General features: G+C 47.6%; 1 pseudogene; it reads left to right on the forward strand.

Moving 5' to 3' along the window:
• Positions 1 to 4,619: 4,619 nt before the first annotated feature.
• LOC147092408 (beta-1,3-galactosyltransferase 5-like) lies at positions 4,620 to 5,345 on the forward strand (annotated as a pseudogene).
• The last annotated feature ends 2,343 nt before the right edge of the window (positions 5,346 to 7,688 follow it).

Genomic DNA, 7,688 nt, shown 5'->3' on the forward strand with positions numbered 1-7,688 from the left:
TCCCGCACACATGGTCGTCAGGGACACAGGAAGTGTCCCTGATTTCCCACAGTGCAGGAGGAGCATGCCACTGGGCCGAGCTGTGCTGCCATGAATTAGCCTTCAATTAATTAAATTAAATTAAATCAAATCAATACCACCAATTACACTACAAATAAATGATATATTTAAGGGCCCTTGGTTACTAGCACTCCCCAATACACAACATAGACTTCAGAAACTTTAACCACAATAAATAAAACCGTTTAAACTTTATAAGCTATTAAACTTAACAGTCAAACTACAGAGTAGTATAAATACTCACCTGGCCATACTCACACAATCAGCTGCTTCCTCTTGCATGCATCAAGTTTTGAATCGTGGTGTGGCTCTGGAACGCCACTGCCAGTCTGTGAGATTGACCTGCCTTTGAGAAAAGCCCGCAAAAGTGAGCTTAAATACCAGCACTCTCCTGCTGCTCCCGACACCGGCCTCTTCCTACAGGGTGAAAAGCTATGAAAAATAATGGCGAAGCAAGCGAACTCCTCCTTCCACTCCTCACCTAACTCCATCTCAACTAACTCGCAGCACTCTGTTGAAACCGCACTCAGTTCAAAATTGCACTTCAAAGCCTGCTTTATAGGCCCTGAAACAAGGGAGCCTTGCTGGGCACAGCTGCAGGAGAACTAATTTTATCTAGTTTCCCTAATTAACTGCCTTCAGTTGCTCTGAATTCTAGGCCTAGTATATCCCTTTATAACCGTGCTTAAAGCTGGGAAATTTAGATATTATACAGTAGACAGTAACAGTAAATGTGAAACGAACAGAAGTTTGATTTTAGCAACTCCCTGACTCACCCAACTCGCAGCACTCTGTTGAAACCGCACTCATAGAGCCAGAGTGGACACAGTTGCGAGGGAAAGTCGCCCTGTGCTAGCAAATCTATCTCTTTGAAAGTAAGGTACATTCCAACAAGAATGAAGCATAAGGGAACCAAAGCAAGGGCTCCTTGGTTTACGAGAGAGATAGAGAAGATGAAACAAAAAAGAGGGTGTATGATGCATGTCAGGTGAATTCTTCAAGGGAGAACCTGACTAAATACAATAAGTTGAGAGGGGAAGTGAAGATGAAAGTAAGATTGGCAAAGAGAGAATATGAGAGTAGAATGGCCGTTCGAGTGGGTAAGTCGCCTGGTCCGGATGGCTGGCATCCCAGATTGCTAAGACAAGTAGGGTTTGAGATAGTGGAAGGGCTTGCCATAATCTTCCAATCTTCCTTAGATACGGGTGAGGTGCCAAAGGACTGGAACGTGGCAAGCATGACACACTTGTTCAAGAAAGGGTGCAAGGACAATCCACGTAACTGCAGGCCAGTCAGTTTAACATCAGTGGTGGGTCAGGTTTTAGAAACTATAATCAGGGAAAAGGTTAACAGGCACTTGTAGAGGTTAAAGTTAACTAAGAAGAGCCAGCACGGATTTATAAAAGTCCGATCATGTTTGATTAATCTAATTGAAATTTTTGATGAAATAACAAAGAATGTTGATGAAGGGAATGCAGTGGACGTTGTCTATATGGATTTGAAGACCACGTTTGACAAGGTACCACATAAAAGGCTCTTTTTCAATATTGGGCCGCATTGAATAGGAGGGTCAGTGTCAGCTTGCATAAGAAACTGGCTTAAGGACAGAAAAGAGCGAGTCGTTGTAAATGGTCGTTCTTCAAACTGGAGCATGGTAGACAGTGGGCCTCCCTAAGTGTTAATGCTGGAGCCACTGTTTTTACGACTTAATATTGGAATACAGATTCAAATTTTAAAGTTTGCCAATGATACCAAACTTAGAGGTTTGGCAAACAGTGAGGAGCATACCAATCTACATCTACAGAACATAGATAGGCTAGAATAACGGGAAGACAAGTGGCAGCTGGAATTTAATACAGAGAAGGATGAGATGATGCATTTTGGCAGAAGGATAGGGAGAGGCAAGATAGACTTAATGGCGCAGTTCTAAAGAGTGTGCAAGGACAGAGGGAGCTGGGTTTCATGAGCACAGATCTTTGAACGTGGCAAGAATTATTGAGAGATTAGTTTTCAAAGCATATGGGATCTTGGGCTTCATAAATAGAGGATTAGAGCACAAATGCAGGGAAGTTATGCTGGACCTTTATAAACCTCTAGTTAGGCCACAACTAGACTATTGCGTCAAGTTATGGTCACCACAGTTAGGAAGGATGCAAAGGTCCTTGAGCTGGTTCAGAGGAGATTGACCAGAATGGTTCCAGGGATGAGGGTTTTTAGCCAGAAGGTTAGGTTGCAGAAGCTGGGGTTGTTCTCCTTGGAGAAAACGAGGTTGAGGGGGGATTTGATAGATGTGGACAAGATAATGACGGGTTTGGATAAGGTAGACAGAGAAAGACCGTTCTCATTAGCTGATGGTATAAGGGCTAGGGGATACAGATTTAAGGTTTTGGATAAGAGATACAGGGGGGATGTGAGGAAGAACATTTTTACACAGCGAGTGGTAATGACCAGGAACTCGCTGCCAATGTGGGTGGAGGAAACAGAGACGGTCAATGATTTCAAAAGGAAATCAGATGGGCACCAGATGAAATAAACTTTCAGCGCTACGGGGATAGACCGGGTGAACGGCACTGGCTGGATTGGTACACAGCGACATGGCATGGACTCGATGCACCGAAAGTCCTCCTTCCATGCTGTAATAACTCCATGACTCTATGACTCTATGACTTAGAGTACAAAAGCCAAGAATTAAACCTTTAAAAAACCCCAGTCGGCCCCAGCTGCAGCACTGTGTCCAATTATGGGAACCACGCTTTAGGAAGGACGTGAAGACTTAGTAGAGCGCGTAGAAGAGATTTACCAGAACGGCTCCAGGAATGAGATATATACAGTTAAGTTGATAGACTTTAGATTCTGGGTTTGTTCTCCTTAGCGCAGAGAAGGACAAGAGGATATTTGATACATGTGCTTATATCATGAAGGGTTTATGTAGAGTAAATAAAGAGAAACTCTTTACAATGGCTGAATGATCGATAACGAGAGGGCACAGATTTAAGGTGCTTGGCAAAGGAACCAGAATCGACTTGAGGGAAAACCTTTTTTCACAAGTGGTTAGCATTTGGAATGCTCAGCCTGAAAGGGGATGGATACAGATTCAATAGTAGCTTTCAAAAGGGTACAGAAAATATAGCTGGAGAAGAAAAAAATCCTGAGATATGGGGGAAGAGCAGAGAAATGTGACTAACTGGATAGCTCTTCGAAAGATCCAGCACAGACCCAATGGGCCGAATGGTCTCCTTATGTGCTGTACTATTCTATGAATCTATGATCCTTTAATTGGAACGAAATTGGCTTTGATAACGCACTGCCCAAGTGACAACCCATGTTAGAATATTTCCTAAATTGTTTCATCGAAACAGTAATCATCATTATAAGAATGGTATCGGCTTCCTACTAGGTACATAGGACCAAGAGTAGGACATTTGGCCCATCAAACCTGTTGCATCATTCAATGAGATCATGGTTGATCTGGAACCTAACTCCAGACACTCACATTTGCCCCATATAATATAATCTATCAATTCCTGATTTAAAATTAACATTAACATTTCCTCGATTGCCGATATGTCCTTTCTAAGGTGTGGTGCCCAGAACTGCTCATATTACTCCAGGTATGGTCTAACGAGGGCTAAGTATTGATGTAGCATAACATCTTCCCCCTTGTATTCTCGTCTTCTACATATAATGGTCAGCATTGCATTAGCCTTTTTAATTCGTTTCTGTACTTGCCCATGAAATTTTAACGATCTATATACATGGATCACCTAAATCTCTTTGGACGTCCATTGTTTCTAGCTTTAGATCTCCCCTCTTTCTAGTTTTGGATCTCCAATGTTTCTAGCTTTGAACCTCCAGTGATTGTAGATTTGGACCTCCACTCTTTCTAGATTTAGACCTGTACTGTTTCTAGCTTGTGATCTCAACTGTTTCTAGCTTTGGGCTTCCTCTGTTTCTAGCTTTGGATCACCACTTTTTCGACCATCAAAACATTATTCTTTTTACCATATTTGTAAATCACTGCTAACAAGATGAATACCCATTCAGACCCTCCTGTGATCTTCGACTTTTATTATGTTAGTGGCAACTTCAACTTAGTACATTAAGCCAGTTATTGGGTTTTAAAGTCAGGGACAGAGGAACACCAGCCCAACAAGTTAAGAACTGCTATGATGATTCGGCATTAACGTTTACAGTACCAAGGCGAGTAAATGGAGATCAGATACAGATCAAACATGATCCAATTGAATGGCAGAACATGTTCGATGGGGTGAATGGCCTTCTCCTATTCGTATGTTACTAATCAAGACAAATAATCTTAAATTGGAAAGTGTTTCCCCTTGCATTACCCGGATACCACCAAAATCAACGTGTGTATTTTGTTTTACAGTTGATTCAAAACATGAAGATATTTTCTGTTGCAATATGTGGTTTCAAATTTCTTCCAAAAAATGTTTATTTTTTTTGTGATCCTTTTGGTGACACTTGGTATATTTGGATATTTATGCCGCAACATTCCTGACCCTTGTCTTTACACAGAATTAAATGACACTTCCTATTTAATGCGACCCGATAGGAGATGTGATATCAGTCCCCCATTTCTGGTCCTTCGTCGTTACCAGTGCCCAGGACTAGTTCAAAGATCGCTCCGTCATTTGCCAGACCTGGGGGAGAGAGCAGACAACACAGGGCAAGAGGGTCATGACCTATTTCCTATTTCCTGCTCGGGTACAGCCGGGAGCATCAGGAGCATCTGCTAGAGGAAGGTTTGCTGCACAAAACATCGTACAGACAGAGCTCAGCGACACTTATTACAACCTGAACACCAAGGTGCTGATGGGACTGGAATGGGTGAGCCGATTCTGTCCGTCTGCCTCCTTTGTGATGAAAACCGATTCAGACATGTTTGTCAATGTTGATTATTTAAGAGATCTCTTGTTGCGAACCAGTCACAGGCACATCTACACCTGCCACATACAGAGAAATCAAGACCCGTCAGGGACAAATCCAGTAAATGGTACATGAGTGAACAGGAATACCCTCTGGAAATGTATCCGCCATACTGCTCCGGCACTGGGTATGTGCTCTCGACTGATGTCGCCTGCCGAGTTTGGAACGTTGTGAATACCGTCCCGAAATTGAAACTCGAGGACATTTTTGTCGGTCTCTGTCTGGCTAAGTTGAAGATAGCGCCGGTGGAACTCCACTTGTGGCAAACTTTCCACATTTCAAAGGTGCCAATTTCTGTTTGTGACTTTTGTAAATTTGTGACCTCTCATGGGGTGTAACCCTCCAACTGCTGATCTACTGGAAGACACTGACAGATGTGGAAACTGAGGACTGCCCTGGAGATACGTGCTGGAGGCCACCTTTTCATTTGCCCCTCCAAATGCCACATGCTCCAGTCCATTTCTTGAGGGGCATCACTGCATGCTGTCTGAACCCATCACTGCTGCTGCTGGGGTGCAGGCAGAATACTCACTGCCCCTCCAAAATAAGCTGTGTCAAATGCATGAAGGTGTTTCTCGGAGATTCGACAAGGTGTTACCATTATCTACCCTTTATTGGAATTTGTAGATCTCCATTGATTCGCTACATTCTGCTCACTTTCAGGAAGGTTATCTCTAGTATAGACTTCCATGCTGTAATTACACGCTCCTTCCAGTTGTGGTGCTGACGAGCCTCAGTTTGACGTCTCCCACTTCCTCCGCCTGTACCACAGAGAAGCCAAATCCACATCTCCGCTTCCCAAGTTGCAATTTACCTCGATTTATGATGACAAATCTATATATATAAAAGGATCGATCTGTCTGTCTGTCTGCCTGTCTGTCTGTCTGTCTGTCTGGCTATGCACTCTACAGTTATAGAGCGTACCTACATGTGCGTTACATCAAAAGAAAGCTTACGATTCCGGAACGGTCATAAGCATATTTAAGTTTTGGCGAGACAAAAGTTGCGCCCGCGGTATCCAAAAAACTTTCAAAATTCCGCTCATTATCCGCTCATTAGCATCGAGTGACGTCAAGGTCGACCAATCGTACAGTCGCGCGACCCGACGGTCGACCAATCGCTGCGTCGCGGGGGCGAGTTCATCGCACGTGCGGGCGGGCCCTCCTAGAGTCGAGTGACATGACGGTTGACCAATCGGTGCATGTGTGGGTGGGCCTTATCGTTCTGAACCGAGGTGAGTGGCCACCATCTTGATTCCTAACTGTTCACTTCTTTTTCCCACTTTCTGCGTGCTTCTTTTCAAACCTACATTTCCAGCAAAAAAAAAGTTGTTTTTAAAACACAAATTGTTTTTAAAAAAACGTTAATTAATTTGTAAATCTTTTCTTTAACCTCTATAATTTCCCTACCTTTCACCGTTTTTCCAGGTCACGAAGCCTGGGCCTCTGTTGCCCAGCCACGCCTGAGCTAGGCACCTACCGTCGCGATCAACAAAAGGCCCGCGATCGCCGCCATCTTTGTGAAGGCTGGAGGGGCCGGGCCTGAGCTGAGTGTCACCACTGCCGCCATCTTAGTAAAGGCGGGCGGGGCGGGAGTCAGCGCGCGCGTCAACTTCCGCCCGGAGCGCGTCTTGAGTCCGAGCGGGCATCACGCGGATGGTTGCGCGGCGGCGTCTCTCTCTCTGGTCTTGAAGCTAGCTCAGGCGGGGGGTGGGGCTCGGGGGGGCGGAGCTCGTGGGGGCGGGGATCGGGCGAGCGCATGCGCGGGGCTAAGGGGGGCGGGGCTCATGAGAGCGCGAGAGCGGTGCTCGGGGGGTGGGGCTTGGGAGAGTGCGAGTGCGCGGCTCGGGGGGGCGGGGCTCGGGATAGCGTGATCATGGGGCTCGGGAGGGCGGGGCTCGGGAGGCCGGGATCGCGGGGCTCGGGAGGCCGGTGCTCGGGAGGCCGGGGCTCGGGAGGCCGGTGCTCGGCAGGGTGGGGCTCGGGAGGCCGGGGCTCGGGAGGGCGGGGCTCGGGCTGAGCCATGTCAGTACGTGGGGCGGCACGGAGCTCTGCGGAGCCATCGCCGGCAGAGTGGAAAGGGTCTGCTAGCTCCCCCTCCCTTTCTCCCCCCCTCCTTTTCTCCCCACTCCTTCTCCCTCCCCCCCCTCCACTCCACTCCCACACCCACCTCCCCTCCCTCCCCCCTCCCCTCCCACGCCCCTCCCCCAGATTCCCCCCCACCACCTCCCCTAACTCACCTCCTCCCCCCCCACCACCCCTCCCCCCAGCCACTTCCTCCCCCCTCTCCCCCCTCCCCTCCCCTCCCCTCCCCCCCTTCCTCTCCCCCTCCCGTTCCTCCCCCTTCCCCTTCCTCTTCCTCCCCCTTCCCCTTCCCCCCAGTCGCTCTCTCTCTTCCCCAGTCGCTCTCTCTCTTCCCCCCAGTCGCTCTCTCTCTTCCCCCCAGTCGCTCTCTCTCTTCCCCCCAGTCGCTCTCTCTCTTCCCCCCAGTCGTTCTCTCTCTTCACCCCAGTCGCTCTCTCTCTTCCCCCCAGTCGCTCTCTCTCTTCCCCCCAGTCGCTCTCTCTCTCCCCCCCAGTCGCTCTCTCTTTCCCCCCCAGTCGCTCCCTCTCTCCCCCCCAGTCGCTCTCTCTCTTCCCCCCAGTCGCTCTCTCTCTTCCCCCAAGTCGCTCTCTCTCTTAC

Source organism: Somniosus microcephalus, unplaced genomic scaffold, assembly GCF_052327205.1.
Source record: "Somniosus microcephalus isolate GS21.2 unplaced genomic scaffold, FLI_Smic_1.0 unresolved_chr2, whole genome shotgun sequence".
Classification (NCBI taxonomy): domain Eukaryota; kingdom Metazoa; phylum Chordata; class Chondrichthyes; order Squaliformes; family Somniosidae; genus Somniosus; species Somniosus microcephalus.